The 18,191-nt window shown below is 34.7% G+C and overlaps 1 long non-coding RNA gene across 3 annotated transcripts; it reads left to right on the top strand.

The window, feature by feature from the left end:
• Positions 1 to 10,722: 10,722 nt before the first annotated feature.
• LOC135296018 (uncharacterized) lies at positions 10,723 to 17,891 on the top strand. 3 transcript variants are annotated; one of them, XR_010358068.1, is made up of 5 exons: positions 10,723 to 11,242; positions 11,575 to 11,659; positions 12,168 to 12,280; positions 13,855 to 14,096; positions 14,316 to 17,891. It is a non-coding gene; the product is annotated as an uncharacterized LOC135296018 (long non-coding RNA). The 3 variants fall into 3 exon arrangements; XR_010358067.1 differs by having other exon boundaries at positions 13,855 to 14,400; positions 14,575 to 17,891; XR_010358066.1 differs by having other exon boundaries at positions 13,855 to 17,891.
• The last annotated feature ends 300 nt before the right edge of the window (positions 17,892 to 18,191 follow it).

The following is an 18,191-nucleotide window of genomic DNA, read 5'->3' as shown; positions in this document are numbered from 1 at the left end:
CATATATGTGATCTAAATACATGCATATGCAAATCCTTGAGCATTCTAAACAAGAAATGTAGTATATTTTTTCAAGTTGATAGTGTTAATATTAATATATTATTAATATTCAAAGTATTAATTCACATTTAGGAAATAGTGCTAACAAAATGAAAAATCTCTTTCATTGTCTTATTTTTAACCTCTGTTGAAATTAAATGTTTTTTTGGTGTACTGTTATAATATGTTGGATAACAATGATTGCCAATGATCTCTGTCTTAATGAAGAAGGTACTTATAAAATAGTTTTCTGTCTCTTTAATTCTTTTAAGTTTCTAGAAAAATCCAGCATGATATGGACTTGAAGAAGAAATAATTAAATTTAAAAATAAATATGGAAAATTTTAAGTATATTTCCTATAAGTCTCATAGTAGCATCACTTGGCACTGAAAGCTGAAATAACTGAGACCATTGATTTATAGTCAATATTGTCTTTCTAAAATACTCTGCTTTCAAAGACAGCTTTCTCTCTCTCCCTCTTGCTATATATGGTGAGATGTACAATTGATTTCACTGGTGTTTACATTAAAAAAGCATTATTAGGATTTAGAAATTGCAGGATGCCCAAAATCTTCTCATGCACTTCAGTGATGTATTAATAAAAATTAATTAATAGGATAAATGTGGCTACTATTTGTGAGTCTGTTAATTTTCTGGATTTCATCATATTGACACAGTTTACTCTGCCATCAATATACAATTTAAGCTTGGGAGAAGAAAGTCCTATATCCTGGTCTTTGAACCCAAACCCTTTTCCTGTTGTAGTTCAAACAGATATTTCATCTCTGCTCTAAGTTGAACACAGTGCATTGGTCACCATAACAAGACATGATCACTAGATAATCAGCTAAAACATCTTCAACTTGGTAAAATACTTGGATAAAAATACAGGAACTTATAATTTCTTCTTCAAAATAAATCTTCGTACAAATTTTCTGCATTCACCCCACTCGCAACATGTTAATTTTACAGCAACTTGCAAAATATGAAAATTCCCATATGAAAACATTTAAGATAGGTCAGTTTTGTCAACTCATTAACTTCCAGTGGTTACCATGTCAATAAATCTTTGACACTACTCATAATGGACAATTCCATTCATGTATAAGTAAAGTTTGCAAAATTTCATTCACTATCATTCAGAGATCATCATCTGGAAGATTATAGACTTCTGAATTACCTTTTCTACTTTTGGAAGAAAATTAAGGAAACTGTGCATTTCAAATTGAACTGGAATAATTTAGTATTATTATTATTTTAATACATTTTTAATTTTAAAGAAATTACCTCATTTCAAATTCTCTGTTAACCTATATGTTACATAATATTCCAAATCAAAGTTATTGGTAGCTGCAGTCAGTAATAAACAAATTATGTGAACATATCCACTTAGTTTAAGTTAAACAGAATTTGGAGACCAGAAAATACTTCATTAAGAAAGCTGAGGAATTATGTATATGGCTTAGAAAGCATGGAAAGTACTTTGTGAACCTAGAGAATATATTTCTACATGTTTTATTGAAATAATGTGTTCTGAATAAAATGGGATTTCAAATTTCAGAAAACAGATAGGATGAGGGTTGAAGATGTGAAAAATGTACCTGATCTACAATAGTAGAAAAGACAAAGAAAATAGATTGATTTAGGAAACAGAGGAATCAGATCACCATCTCTCCATTGAAATTGGACTATTTATGTGGTAGAGTTAGGAATCAATTTAGAAATGAAATATTGAAATTTAGGGGCTCTTTCAGTTGTCAGTGAATAAATGCTTATTTGTCATTTAAATCAAAGAGACTGCTCTTGGCTGTACAAGGGGTTGGCACAAATTTAAGACATATGATATAACTGTTGTAGAAGACGAATCTTTTTGGATCTTCAGATAAAGGCTGTGCAAAAGATTTTATCTTAAATGGTGCTCAGTGTCTGTGTAGGGACAATTAACTGCATATTAGCATCAAGTTCAATTCAAGCTTCTCGGTCTCTATTGTCTGCCATGGACCCTCCGTCATCCAACATTTTTGTAAGCAGTTGCACCTAACCACCTGCTGCTAAATTCACTGGGTCTTTTGCAATATCATAAGATCCCAAAATAATCCATATGGGGCTGGTGGATGTGACACAAAAGCAGTGGGAGACACCTGACCTTTCCAACAGCAGCAGGATATCAGGAAGCACAACCTACAATACATCAAATGGCACTTGATGCTTGAATCAAAACCTGAATCAAGTGCCTGCTGTTTAGCAGGTTTTGGTTCAGTCTCAGTGGAATTGCCAGTATAAGCTTGGAATTTTCTGTAATCCTTTCTCCTGCAGCTGCACGTAGTTTGGAGAGTTTAGAAAATATATTCCAGTATAATTTCTGTTGCATATGTTGCTTTCCTATTCTTCTATATGCTTTAAATATAGAAGTCTTTTTGTGAATTTTCATGATTAATTTTTCCTGGAGAAAATAATATTGATTATAAAATAGTTTTAGTATATATTTTGGACAAATAACCGTTAATTTTAAATTCCTCACTCAGCATCTATGAACATTGCATAAACAACTGGAAGATATTCGGAAATGTTTAAAATAAAGTGCATAATATAGAACAAATTATTTGCAAAAAACATACATACAAAAATAATGTGGAACTTTTTTCTTTCTATTTTATCAGCTTTTTTTCCATAGTTAAATGCAAACTTGAAACCCTATAGGATTTAAAAATCTTCATTTTTTAGCATTCCTAGGAAATAAGAAAGAGGTGAATCATTGATTAATGCTACAAAGAACTACATGAGTGTGTTATTATAATCAGAAAACAAATCTAATTCACCTACTTCATCTGAACCCTCTTAGGTTCAGGTAAATTCTAAGCCTTTGTATTTTAATATTGCATTAGCAGCAGGATTCCTTTTATTGGGAAAGTATCAAAAGGGATATATCCTCTGATTTCTAATGGCAATTACTTTTGTTACAAAAATAATATTTACAACATGGAAAATAGTGCACTCTATTCAATTTGAATTGTTGCAAGTTACTCATATTAGCATATTTTAAGAAACTACAACTAATTACAGTCTTCCACTTGAAATTATGGCATATGCATTTCAGAGGGGGTATCATCTGTGCAAAGGGTGGCAAGTTCTTACAAGTGACTTTCAGATTGAAATATTAACAAATGAGATCATTAAATGTCTTGTTAGATAAATGTTCATAAATTAAATGTTTTGTCTTGTACTGTATATGTGAATTGAGCTACATTAGATTCACAATGTAAGTCATTCTTATTCCACAACAAGTGGTCACTTTAAATAAAAAGTGAATCAATTGTTTTCCCCAAATCTATCAGGGTTCTCTTCCCACTAAGCAGCTGTTTTGGGGTGGTTTTTTTTCTCTTCAGCCTCCTCCACTTTTTTTCCCTTGTTCTTTGTAAGATATTGAGGCAAAAGATTGAAAATCATTTTCATAACATGGATAGCAGAAAAAAATTTTCACCTTTTTTCGGGTGATACTTTTCTCTTAACAGAAAGTTTGGAACAACAGCATATCCCAAACTATTCCGTAGATACAGGGAAGTCAAGGATCAAATGATAAAAATTTAGTAGTAGTGCAACTTTAGACAATTTGGAAGAGGCTGGTTTTGGAAGGAATTTCAAAAGATTCTCTAATTTGTCTTCTTCAAGTCAAGATCATCTGTACCTATATTATTTTTCACAAACATTTAACCAACCTGTTCCCTGAGACCTCTGATAAATGAGATTAGTTTAGGATTGCTATTTCATTCTTCCAAAAGTTACACATATTCATAAACTGATTGCTGCTGAGAATGGAGCTCTAACTCTATTTCTTATATTTTATTTGATACTTTAAAATATAGACTTTCAAGATATTTACTATAAAATAAACATGAAGATTAAGGAAATTCAAAAGATAATTTCTGGTTAATGACATGTTATGCCAGAAATTCTACTGACAATAGAAGGCATTTGCAATAAACTTTGGATTCATTTATTCTGTCTTCAAAAAGAATGAGATGAAAAAATTTCTGTAGTGGTTTTGAAAAATGGTATAAGTAGAATGAAATAGTTGGCAAACAAGAACAAGCTATGGGTCCCTCTTCTTGGTCACTACACTGGGCAGCTTTTAACTCTTCTTTATGTAAATTTAGATAGGAGCATTCAAGACTTGTCATTTGGAAAACTGTCCTGCTTCCCCACCTCCAAATTCAACCCCTTCACTGGAGTTTATGCATATATAAACAATCACAACAGAGAGAGAATAATTTCTCCTTATCAAATTAATCAGCCACAAAACACTGATGTTGTGCAGTGTTCATCAATAGTTAAAACTTTGGTGTGATATCAACACTCTTTTAGCCACAAATGAAAAACACAGCACCGTATGACTTACTGTGAAGAAAATTGACTCTACCCCATTCAAAAGCAGTACAATAAGGCACTGTTTCTATGCTAAATAATCTATAGTCTAGACAAAAATTTTTGCAAATTACCTTTGTATGCAAAAAAAACAAAACTAAAAGTTGAAAGCCGAACAGAAAACAAAAATGTCAATGCTTTTCTTTTCAACAACCAGTAATGAAGTAAAACAATATGTAGACATAGTTCAGTAGCAGTAGAACTAGAAAAAGTTATTTAAAATGTAGCACTTTTTTCCCAAAACTAACCATCCACCAAAGACAGCATTGAAGTTAATGAACAGCATTGTGGAAAAGTGGGTGTTTACTATTTTGCATTATCTTCTAAATGTTTGGGTTTTTTCCTCATTTTGTATTCCTTTTTTTTTTTCCTTTTAATTTTTTTCAGGGGAGAAATATCAGGGGAAAAAGTGATTACACATCAAGTATTAAAAAAAAGGCAAACTAAGGGCCATGTGTCAGCATTTTAATTTGCTTCTCCTATGGTCTTCATGCAAAATCTCTTTAGTTTCCAAGTTTGCAGAAAAAGGACATTTGCACATGCACAATTCACACTTGATTTTGTAGTTATCTTTTTGAAACACGTAACAATCTAAGTAAAAATTCAGTTAGGTCAATGGGAAGAAACAGAGGAGGACAGATGGAATTTTGTCCTATATAATTTACTGAATATTTATGTTGTCTATCCAGTATTTAATTTGTAACTTCTGATAGTACCAAAGGCCCAAAATGCTCTCTATATTTTGAATACTTCAGCAGACCCACTTGACCTGGAATTGTCCCAAATGAAGTATCATTTTCTCAAAAGACACTTCTTATTGAATAACTCTTTTTAAGTTTTGAGAGGAAAGCAGAAGATGATGCTTTTTCTCCCCAGTGTTTTTATCACTTCAGTTGAAGTAGGGGATGTTCCCTAAATTGCAGGAGCTCAGCTCTGTCCCAGAAATACAATACCACCTGAGCTTCCCCCTTACAGCCTACATCTTCGTATTGCCTGCCCCTGGCTCTGGGATTATCATGAAATTCATCTCATCTTTCTTGATCTGAGTGTACATTTTTATCTTCAAGGTCTATGACCTTGTAAATCCTGCATTTATGCTCCTCTGCCATGGTCTGTGAGTTTTAAGTACTCTCACTGTTTTATGGGACACTAACTGCTGCAGGCATATCACATCAGATTGACTTTGGTGACATGCTATTTGGTTCCCACTGGATGGCATGAATTTGTCATTTACAGACTCTAGATGCCAGAAGTTCTAATGAAATCAACAGTGCATAAAATACTTGAAGATTTGTATGAAAAAACTAATTTTGTGAGTCTCCTCACCATCAAATGAATTCAAAATTACAAGAAATGCTTTGGAAATGTTACTAGGGCAGTGTAATTAAATACTGAAAATTTGTTGTTGGAAAAAAATTCCAGTAATGGAAACAGTCACAAAAATTAAGTTCAAACTTTTCATAAGGTTTGATCTCTCTGTTTCAAGTTCTTCTTTATCTACAGAAATCAAAATATCAGTTGGGTTGTGCATTTCCATCTCAAGGTAAAATTTACTATCAAGGATATTTTAAAAAATCCAACAAGCTTTTATGAAAACTATGCAATCATAGAGAAGAGCACAAAATATCAGGCACAAAGTTACTTAAAGGTACATTTACACGACAGATTGCTGCACCATGCACGAATGCCCAAGATAGAATACAACCAGCCAGCTCAGGTGACATAAGAAATAGTGAAAACTATTTCTCTCCTTCTGTTTCATTACTACCTCCTTGCTCCTTGTGTTTCCTGTTCTAACACCCACATGGGGAGCCACACTAGTTTCAAGGGTCTAGATTTACTTTCCATATCAGGTGTTTCATTACCTCAAGATCTGTTCAAGTTGTTTGTTTACATTCATACCATCATTTTGAACGAAGTAATTTTTCACTTCAAGATTTCATGAAGTGTATTCCCTGTCTGCACAGAGCAAATGGGTCAACATCCTCAATACCAGATCTTCAATTTGTGCAAATCAGTGTAGTTTAACAGCTGAATCTCTCAAAAGTCTAATAAAACAGAAAAGTAAGATTCATAAAAAAGATCATCAAAAATTATAATTATGAGCCAAATACTCATACAAAATGGGCATAGATTGTGCCCCAAAATACCTAGTCTTGTATGAACAGCTCATCTCCTTTGAGTCAGTCTAAAATATTGGAAAACTGATATAAACAGCTCTTATTTTCAACCCCAGAGGGGGAAAAAAAGATTAATTATTCTACTGAGATTTCTGTCTTTTCACATATTTTAAAATAAACCAACCTGTTTGAAATGATTCAGACTGGGGAATTAAAAAAATAGGTCTTGTGGAAAACACTCTCAAAACTCTTTCTAACTCTTCCAACACTGCATGAAGTGAGAATTTTCTCAGGAACTAAACTTAAAAATACTGTTTTATCAAAACAAATCATCAGTAGATGATGTTCTGAGTTTACTTCAGGGAGTAAAAATGTTTCAAATTAATCTTCTAATATATGGCATGATTTCCATAAAACCACCTACAGAAAAGACTGCTTTGAGAGAGACATTGTTCTTGCTAAATATAATTTTAAACTAATCAGCTTGTGTTTTGAACCACAGAAATCTGCAATTCCTTCTTACTTTCTAAAAATAAGTATGTTTAAGTAATACAGTGTCAAAGCTTGTAATGTACTAATTACTTCAGGGGACATAGAGACCTTGCTACAATAAGAAGTAAAAGTAAAAGCTACTCATAACCTTGAGGTAAGAATATTGAAATAAATCATTGATTATATTCTCCATTTCTGTTGTTAGAGATTAAATATTATTCCATTTTATTGCTAATATTACATAGGAGAATAATTAAGCCAGTGTTAGCAACCCAAAAAAAAATTTTCACTGTATGATTTCATATGTGCTGAAAACCAAATTACATGTTATTCCAATGCTAATTATATCTGAGTTATATTTACAGTTAAGAAATTCTTAGCCAAATTTCCTTGCCTGCACCTAACTTGATCACCCTACAAGTACAATAACTATTGCAATCCTAAAATTTTTGTCTTCCCCACAGCTGTGCTGAAACTTACAAGATGACACATCCTAGGATGATCTAGATCATATTACTGTCGAGGGCAGAGGAAGAACCCCGCCACCCTTCCCTGGGGAGACAAACTGATTGGAAAATATCTCAGCACTGAAGACAGTGCATTAAATTATCCAGGTGGCTTTAAAGATATAGGACAGCTTATTTCTCTTCTGAAATTCAGTTCAAAGAGCATGAAAGTATGTGTGCATGCATGATGAAACATTTTCTCACTGGGTACATTCTTTGCTTGTTAAACTTTCATTTTCTTCACTTTAGATTGCAAAGAGTCAACATCTAAAATACTTCCATCTCTTTAGTGGCAGGATTTTTCAACCTAGAGTATGTTTTAATTTCATTTATAATAGACCAATAGCAAAAATACAATCTCAGTGTTTGCAACAGCTTTTAGGTCATATTTATTCGAGTTTGTTTCATTATGTGTGAAATGGTTAATTTAATTTGCTGCATGGGAGTTCTCAGCTTTCAGTTCAGCTTAGGGTAGTTGCTTTGCTATTGACTGTATTGTTCTGCTACACTGAATTAAAGACAACTTGAAAGACTGTTCTTGTACTAATGTTTCCAACTTCTCCTTTAGGGTCTCAGTAATTATTGTTTTGTAATTTAACAGACTGAAACTGTGTCCAAGAGATAGAGAAAACCCAAACAAAATCCACTTTAAAATGTTTTTCAACCAACCATAAAGAACTCAGTATTCAGTACTCATAGTTTCAGGTCACAACTTCTAAAATTCTGTCCTTTTCCAACTCACTTGCTGAATAAAATGAATCATTTGAACTAAACCTCACAATAACCTTTATAATAAGTGCAGATCAATCTGACTTGTTGATAACTTAGGATCTGGATAGTGCAAATGCTGCAGTTTACATTCAAGATCAATATCCTCACTGCAAGGATAAAATATTAATATATATCATGACAGTGAATCCTTAAATCATCATATTTCAGGAATAGGAGGAAGCTTAATCTTAACAGCAGGTACAAATTTCTCCTTTGTACAATTATCCACTTGTGCTCTTAAATTGGCTATAGCATTCCTGTGTTCGTAGTAATTTCTCCGAGGACATGATCCTTCTGTAGCTCTGAAGGAATAGGTAGACCAGTCTTTAAATCTCATTACAGTTTGTTGTAGCCCTCAATAGCTAATATGGCTTTTCATTAGGTGCTCCTCTGAGAAATCTCATCATGCAGTTCTCCCTTCAGTAACACAACTATAGTACTGTTTGGATGCTTTGCCACAGAGTTGAGAAATAATACTGAGTTTTTGGGGGCCTGTCAAACTATTGAAATAACAATAATAGATAGATAGATAGATAGATAGATAGATAGATAGATAGATAGATAGATAGATATAGATTTAAGCTAAGAATAAACAGCATATGAAATGTTTATTTTACTTTTTTAAATACCCTTTGAAAGTAGTCAGTTAACTATTAATTTGCACAAATGAGGTAATGTTGTTTTATTTTACTTTGTCTTCACAGGCCTCTCCAGTTTGTCAGAAGGGCACAATCAATATTTGTCATATCTGCAGAGTCACTGCTCAACTAGGTGATGGAAACAAAATCTATTTCAGGAGTGGATTTATCAGAGGAAACAGGTAATATTGGCCATGGTCTTCTTCACCAAACAATTCTTCTTGAGGGAGAGAGAGGACATGCTCATGTCAGAAGCTCCATCCCACCGTGACGGCAGCTCCTCATGGAATGAGGAGACCCCAGCCTTTCCATGGGACCTCAGAGCATTCCCTCTGCTCCACATTCCAAAAGTTAGGAATGGAGTTTAAAAATGCATGAGAAGTATTAACACATAGTCCAGAGGGAATTTGTCCCCCACTAAACACAGAGTCTAAGGTACTTGCAAGCCATAGCTTATACTCAGGTTGAACCTAGAAGAAGAAACATGAACCCCAAGGTCTCATTCACTTGCAGGCCTTAATAGTTCATGTGCAATTCATAGAGCTGAACATGGACAGACTGCTGCAGTACCAGAACCTATATTTTCATTGCTCCCTGTGCAAGTACATGTGCCCAGAGAGAGCTGGAAGAGAGCTCAGAAAACAGCCCATTGTATTTTGAATTCCCATCATTTATTTTGCTAAAATTATTTTTTGATATAAAATGGCCTCATGAAATTTAATGGAAGTATGCCAAAAATTTGCACTAAACTTCACTGAAGTCACACCTTGCAAGCTGCAGTGAAATTATGTAGGCGAAAGTCATCAAAAAATATTCATTCATTTTCCTAAAGCTGATTACTTCAGATGTATAGTTGATTACTATTTCAACAAAATAAATGGGACAATTAAAGAACACTATTGCTGGACACTGGTAAAAAGAGAAGATGAACAGCATATCAAAATGATCCCATAAAATGCAGTATCCAAGTACATTTGCTGATCTAGTAATGTAAGCATCATTGAAATTCATGCAAAAAAAAATTGATGGCTGAAGCACTACAATGAAAAATGAAAAGCAAACAGAATAAATTGCAAATTCTTAAGAGTGATCAAAAGCTGCTATCAGGTAAATGAAAAGGTTGATACACCATTAAATGCACTTTACAAACTCATTTTTGTCATAATAATGATGTACCTGGCTGTGCTCCAGGACCTGGGGAAGCAGGAAAGTTGCCACAAGTCTTTTTTTTCCACAAACAATACATCCTGTCATCTCTCTGATTCAAAATCTATCAGTGTTTTTTTTCAGAGATTTGACTATGATCTCTAAGTATTTATTTGGTATGATCCCAGCCCACTGTTGAGATTAATTTTTCCTCATTTGGCAGGACGTCCATGAAGGGCATATGTGTATTTCTATGGGGAAAGGAGGTAACTGCATTCTGCCAGATAGCAGCAGATCTTTTGATTGCTGAACCTACTCAATCAATTCTGTGCATATTCATCTAAAATTACCTCAGAATATAGAAGTTAAGAGTGGCAACTTTACTTAAATCCAAAGGATTTAGACTCTGAGGACTAATTTTTAATACCAAATGTATTAGGATATTTAAAGCTCCTATCTTCTGAATCTTTCTGTATGATGGGTATTCAGGAGTATTGTGGATAAGATAAGATAAAAAAACCCTATCACAGCTCAAAGAGACCAATATAAACCAATTATTTCCCTAGCTGCAACTAAGGGACCAATTAGCAGCAGCTGACATAGAAGACTGGAGCCCACTTAAAAAAGGAATAGCAGCCAAAGGGGTTAGGGTCTATTTTGGAAAAGGGCCTCAGATCACAAATGTAGTTTTTTAAGAAAAAGTAGGATATAGAACACAAAAGTCACAACTATTTGAGATGAAGATAGGAGACGCCCAGAGAAGAGGAAAGCACAAACCCCCATATGCTATTGACTCCTCTGATTCATATCTACAGGGGGTCAGGGAAGAACTGGCCTTTAAATGTAAAGGACAAGAAGGGTCAACCTTCTGCACATGGAAGGGCTCAAATATGGGAATGAGACCCAACAGATATTGCACTTTGTTTGTACTTTCTATTACACTTTGATTTCCCTGTTTCTCTGCCGTTTGAACTGGCTGAAATAATTCTAGCGTGTCTCTTCAAAAGAGAGTGAAAAAGGATCCTGCTCCTGCAGCTTTGAACCGCTGCCTCTGTAATCTACCATCTCTCTGACCAGCTGAGCTGAATGATTTAAAACTTTCCTAAGGTAAAGTCTGCCCAAAGAAATGATGAACAGAGAAAGATCCTTTCCCCAAATTGTGAAGTCAGTAAATTTGCTACATGCCATTCAATTTTATCTTCAACCCAGATTTGTTGGTATAGTGTCTGAATCTCATTTTGAAAGGGAAAATGGAAGAATTTTTTTTCCAATGTATCTTTAGAGTTAGAAGCATTCCTAGTCCTCAGTTAGAAAACAAGGAAGATATTACTGTTTTTACTATTCTATATGGAAAAAAAAAATCCAGCCTTGAATTGCTGAATTGATCTATTTGTACAAGCTTATCATCTATTTATTCCTTGGGATTTCTTTGAATTCAGGACAGCAAATCTGAAGTGAAGAAAACCACAAAGATTCCTTTCCCTGTTGCCAGGTTATTTCAAGAACTGAAGCTGACATTTAAAGGTAATTAAAAGTTCTCTAAAACTGTGTTTGTGATTTTACAGGACACACACATCTCTTAATATTTTTCCCTTACTGTGGCATTTTTGCTGGGATAGGCCAAAAAGTACTAACTGTTACAAGAAAATCTGTGGATTTCTTTATGGATCCCACACATAACATGAAATTATAAATCATTGCAATATAAAACTAACATTTTGACAAGCAAAACAACCTGCTATATATATCAGACTGGTGACTTTTGTTTTTAGGTACACTAATCCCATATATTCTCCTATGAGTGTAACCACAGTTACAGTCCTTAGCATAAGGACTTAACATAAAAATTCTGCTCTTCTTGAGGTGATAAAACAGACTAGTCACACTGGTCATTATGCAGACTTTTGCCATTGTTGATTTTTTAAAAAAATTTAACATAAAAAAGCTAACTACTTTTCATGGATGAAAATGTTTATGTTTTTCCTGAAGCTGATCATGGGCATCAATACATTTATTATTATTTTTTGTGCAGTTAATTAAAGAAAGATCTCAGGGGTGTGTGATGTCATGCATACCTGATCTGGATCGTGTTTGATATCAATATTAAATACTTCTGTAAAACTGTGGGAAAAAGCTGTTGAGCTGGTGAGTGTGCATGCTTACTTCTCTATCTTGCTATCTGCCTTTTATTTCTTTTAAAATATTGGCTCAAATTTAGATTCCTTGATAATATTGTATACTTGAAATGACTGAAAATAGAACTTGACATTGGAGCCACTCTATTAAGCATTTTAATTCTGACTGTGAAGTCATATTATTCATAACACAGTAGTTTTACCCATTTGGTATTCTGCAATTATTAGCATTGTATTTAAATATATTAATCATATAGAATAATTCCTTATCATATTTTTATGATTCATATATTGTCAATTTTATGAAAAGAAAGGAAAGTTATGTCTCATATTGTCAAAAAGGAGAAATCATTCTTTTTTCTGTAATAAATTTCCTTGGGAGAAATCTTCTAAGATACTCATCTTAATTACACTAGTATTTTAGTAATTCTGTAAGGGGAAGATAATGATGAGGGTGAGTAATGTTAAAAATACCTCCAGCCTAAATTAAAGATTATTATTTCCAACTTACTTAAAGCATATTTCCCAGACTTTAAACTACAAAGGGCATCTGTGTACATAATATTCTTCCTAAGGCTGAGTGAATTTGCCAGAATGTAATTTAATGTAGAAAATAAGTTTTCTGAGGTATACAACCAACACAGATTCACCCCAATTGTAAGCATATTTTTCTGTTAGTTGAAGAAATGGAGCTCTCAGTTTGGAAACACAACTTGTTAATTTGGACAAGAAAAATTTGACTGCCAAGCTAAAGAAAGTACAGCCTTCATATCTTTCACATCTACAATGAGCAAGCTTGTCAGAAAAACTGGCAGGATAAAAACCCCAGAGCACAAAGGGTTGGGTAAGAAGGGTAACAGTCAATTTGATAGTTACCAAAACACAAGTGACCATACTGAGATGTTTAAGATTTGCTAGGTTAGTCCAAAGAAATATAGTTGCTTTGGTTAGCAGAGTCTAAAGGGAGATCTATTTTACCAACTGTTAGCATGTGGTGTGATTTCAGATTCATAAGATATGAAAGATATGTGCATGCAATACCTTGGGTAAGAAATAGAACATACAGGAAATTTGCCCTTCTGAAAAGTCAGATGCCCGCCAGAGTAGTTTGTATGGTGTGAGGTGTCTACATATGGACAAGTCAAGCTCATAGTGGCTGCTCTTGTGCTTTAGCACTGGTTTAGTCAACATAATCAGTGTACACTAAAAGTGTTAATTACGATGTCATGAAGGAATTCAGTACCTATACAATGTTTTCAGGGATGCTTTTTAGAAATCATTACGTATTCCATTCTATTCCATGGTAACTCAGCTGTGTTTGAAATAGCACTGATTTAACTTTGGCAAACAGACAAAAGCTCACCCAGCTGCTCCCTCACTCCTCCTCCTCAGAGGGGAAGGGGAGGAAAATAGAATGAGAAAGATCATGAGATGTGATAAAGAGCGAGATTGCATACCAAATACTGTTGCAGGCAAAGCAGACTCAGATCGGAGAAAATTTATGTATAGTCAATTAAAAAAAGATCTGGGTTGTGAGAAACAAATAGAAACATTAAACAGCACCTTTCCTTCCACCTCTTCCAGGTTCAGCCTGTTGCCAGATGAAGAATTGTTTGCACCTGGTGGCTTAATACAATGCTTATTCTTCAAAAACCACTGATTTGTGGAACCTCACAATGTTTTTCCTGTGGGAAGAAGAAGTGGAAAGCTGTCAGCCCAGTTGTGCCAACTTTTATCAGTTCAACAGGCACTCAGGAATGACTCTGGGGTGTCGACCACCAGGGACCACCATGGAGACCCCCCAGGACACAACTCAAGCTCAGAGAGTAGGGAACATCTGTTAATGATTTTGGGGGAATGATTATTCTATGTGTTCTTATTGCAGAAAACTCAAAGAATATTTATGTAAAATACAGTATCTAAACAGGAGCTTTTTCTATAATCAGCATGTATGCTTGGTGGTGTTATCCCCCATACATCCGGCCAAATGAATAATGCCAGTTTCTTAATGCTACAGTGGTGCTAAGGAGTTTTATTTTTAGCAGGTTTTGGTAACAAGCTTCATTCCTTCACTCCTGCCTTCTCTCCTGCCCCAAGCAGTGCAGAGGGAGAGTGGGATGGGGGATTAAGGTCAGTACATATTGGTTCCTCTCTGCAGCTGCTTTCACGCTTTCTGCACCAGCACTAGCTTTCCCATGGAATACAGCCCTGCTCAAAAAAACCCCCTCATCTTTTGCATAAGTACTCCAAAGGTTGCTATTCCTTCAAGAAATGTTAATCTGCTCTGGTATGCTTCCTCCACAGGTTGCAGTGAGTATTCACTCCATGCAGCACCTCCTCTAACCTTGCTCTCTCTTCTGCTGGTCCCCACTATTTTTGTGTTAACCCACTTCTACCTTGTAATCCCTTTGTGCCCTCTTAAATACTATTTCACAGAAGTCCCACACAGCTGGTGGGCTCAGCTGTGTCCTATGGTGGATCCATTGCAGAGTCAGCTGGAACCAGTTGGAACCAACTGTGCCCAGCACGGGGTAGCCCCCTCGAACTCTTGACGTGGAGGACACCTCTGCAGCTAATTCACTGCCAAACTCTGAACACCTATGTGCAGTTTAGAAGCCAAATAAAACAGAAGAACAAGAAAAAAATTTAAAAATAACCACTATTTTGATGTATTATTTACATCCAAATAGTCCCTCTATAATTTGAATTCAGCAGTGAAACTGTCCAAGAGGCATAACAGACAGAATTTAATCAGCTCAGCAGCCATACCCATACCACTCAGAAGTCTGCTTTTCATGCTTTTGTAAATGGTGATGAGAGAAGCTCAGATCTTCCTGAGATGATAACAGAGGAGATCTTTGCAAGTAAAACAGTATAAGCTGATCCTATTGTTAAAAAGTCTGAAATTAATTCTTACCATTGTACATGTCCAGGACTACTTTTCTCACAATTTCCTGCATATCACCACTTATCTTCATATATATTAGAATGGCAGCAGAATCATTACAAATTTCACTTCTTACCAGAAAAATTATTAAAGGACATACTTGTTTTCAATATAATAGTGAAGTTCAAATATATGGACAGATTTGTGATCTTATTTACTTGCAGATCATTTCAGTTAAAGTCATCCAGCAGATAGTAATGGTAAGACTATGCCAGGTTCCCCTTGTAATTATTGAAACAATTACAAGTTTCCAGACACTGATTTATCCCATCCTCCCCAGTGTATCACTTTTGGCTTCCAGCTGCTGTTGTAGAAAGACCTGAGCACCGCATGGGCTCCTTTTATATTTAGTATAGTTGTGTGAATTTCCTAGATACACTATGATTCAAAAAAAATGCATTGACTGCCCAGAGTCTTTGGTGAATGACTGATGCCAAATCACTCTTCACCAAAAGATGGATAGGTTTCAATAACTCTATAAATTTGATTTTTCTGTCCATATTCGGAGTGTAGATAATCAGCATTCATGTGGATGTTTATATTCCAACAAATTAATTTAGGTTTTCTAATCTACAGCTGAGTGTCATTCCCAAATCACTGATCAGTGAGAGAAATTCCTTCTAAAGTTGCTTGTGCACTAAAAAAATGAGCAATGCACAGATGCACTTGAAGTAACAGGAATATAACTACCTGCAGTGCTAGGTTTTTAGAATTTCAGTCAAAACCACATCTCCAAAAGTATTTCTGGCTATGTTTTAACAGCATAAGACAGATACAGTGAGCAGTCTGGATGTGATTGCCCTGGCCTGAGATCTAATATATTTTATTAGTATATGTGTGGCCAGACTGTGCTAGTTGGAATAAAAGGCAGAAAGAAAACTCTGGCAGCATATTTACTTTGAAAGATTTAAACAGAAGACACCACAATTAGTCAGCTACAAATCTCCTTAGTGAAGAAGAAATTTGTAGCTAGTTAGTTAAATGCAAGAAAATTGTGTCCTTCTGCATTATCCACACACTCCTACTACCACATGGAAGACAGCACTGGCAGTGTTCACTTATGAATATAAAGTCACACTTAGATTATCCTAAATGCACGTGTACCCTTTTTCATGTGCTGTGTATATAAAATAAACCTGTCACAGCAGCACCAGTGGATTTAATCAGTGTACTTTAAAACTATCTTACTCTACTTTTCATCTTCTCTGCTCCACCTCATTCTGGGGCATCCACTCACTGCAGCTTTCCTTCAGGCAAAAATCATAGAACAATAGAATGGTTTGGGTTGGAAAGGATCTTAAAGACCATTTCATTCCAACACCCCTGCCATGGGCAGGGACACCTTTCATGAAACCAGGCTTCTAGGGGTGGTTAGGTATGTTGGTTCTACAACCAACTGGCCTGAGATCTAATACATTTTATTAGTATGTATGTGGCCAGACTTGCTAGCTGGAATAAAAGGCAGAAAGAAAACTCTGGCACCATATTTGCTTTGAAAGATTTAGACAGAAGATGCCACAATTAGTCAGCTACAAATCTCCTTAGTGAAGAAGCTCAGGCTTCTTGGGATGATTAGGTTCTGACTTCTAAGGCCAGAAAAGTGCAAGTCCCATTTTGATATCACATGTTCCACTGAATCTTTCAGGGACTATGGGGTTTTTCATGTTTCTTCTCTACATCTCTGTGTAAAGGCGAAAAAAAATAGAAAAGTAGCCACTATTTTTTTGTGCTGAGGCTATATTAAATTATTAAAACATAAAGCTATTCAGCAGAAAATATATGCTATGCTTTTCCCTTAATAGAAATTGGCAAATGCTCACTTTTTAATGCCATTTATATGCAACATTTTTCTGTCTTAAAACGTCTCATGCTTTGTAAATTGTGCTTTAGAAGCCTCTAGAGATATGATGATGAAATATTGATTGTCATTTTCTTGACTTTTCCCACTCCCAAAACCCTCTTCACCACATGCAATTCTTCTGATTTATATTTTTTTATTATTTTGACAAATTGAAAACACTTCATGCTGTGAAATAACTAGCAACAAGGGAGAATTTCATACACACATACATAAGAAAGGAAAACAAACAAGCATGAAGCATATATATTTCCATTACTGCTAGACGAGCTAACTTTTCAAGCCCTGAAATCTAGCCTTGTCTTGAATTTATGAGCTGAATTCAGAACACTTGAGGGAATGCCAAACTTCAAGCTTATAAGCAATTATATGGAAGTCATATGTTAATAATTCAATATAGTGTTAAGTGCTTATAGGTTCTTTATTGTTAGACTGACCTAAAAGCAATATTCTTGTCATTTACTTCAGTCATCCTAAATTTGATTTGGATTATCTTTTTTCTTTTTTTAGATTATTCCATGCCTTTTCTATATTAATCAAAATTATGATCTATAAATTTAACTAGAAGTTATATATTCTGGATTACAAAAATCTGTGCAAGTTAACATCTCAGGTTAAATCTGTGAAATTTTCCCTAGAGATGAGACTAAACAGTTAAATATGTAACAGCAGGCAGACCTTCAAAAACCTGAAGGAAATAAAATTGTACCGACATATACTGTAAGTTTTGTCTGCAAAACAGCAACTACAAAATTCTGAGTGCAAGGCTCATGACAGCTGGAAGAAAAATTTGGTCCAATAAATCTGCATCCAAAATTTTGTGCTGCTCACTAGGAAGCTGGCTCAAGCTGTTGGTGTCCTGATTTCACTTCAACCTTTAACTTAAGGTGTCCTAAAAGGGCTGCATCTACCCAATATATCCATGTTGAATGTTTCCTAGTAATGCCCCTCAAAGTAAGATGGTTCACTTCCACATGCCAAGAGGGTATATCTCACCTGGAATCTACAGAACAAGAAAAGGTATACCAAAATCTGAGGAAACTTGTGTAGTCATATAAAAAATCATTTTAATATTATATCATTATTAACAAATAGAAAAATGCAATATGTTTATTA

Source organism: Passer domesticus, chromosome 3 (assembly GCF_036417665.1).
Source record: "Passer domesticus isolate bPasDom1 chromosome 3, bPasDom1.hap1, whole genome shotgun sequence".
In the NCBI taxonomy this organism is placed as follows: domain Eukaryota; kingdom Metazoa; phylum Chordata; class Aves; order Passeriformes; family Passeridae; genus Passer; species Passer domesticus.
The sequence above is the reverse complement of the archived record's forward strand: the minus strand, read 5'-3'. Positions and strand labels throughout refer to the sequence as shown.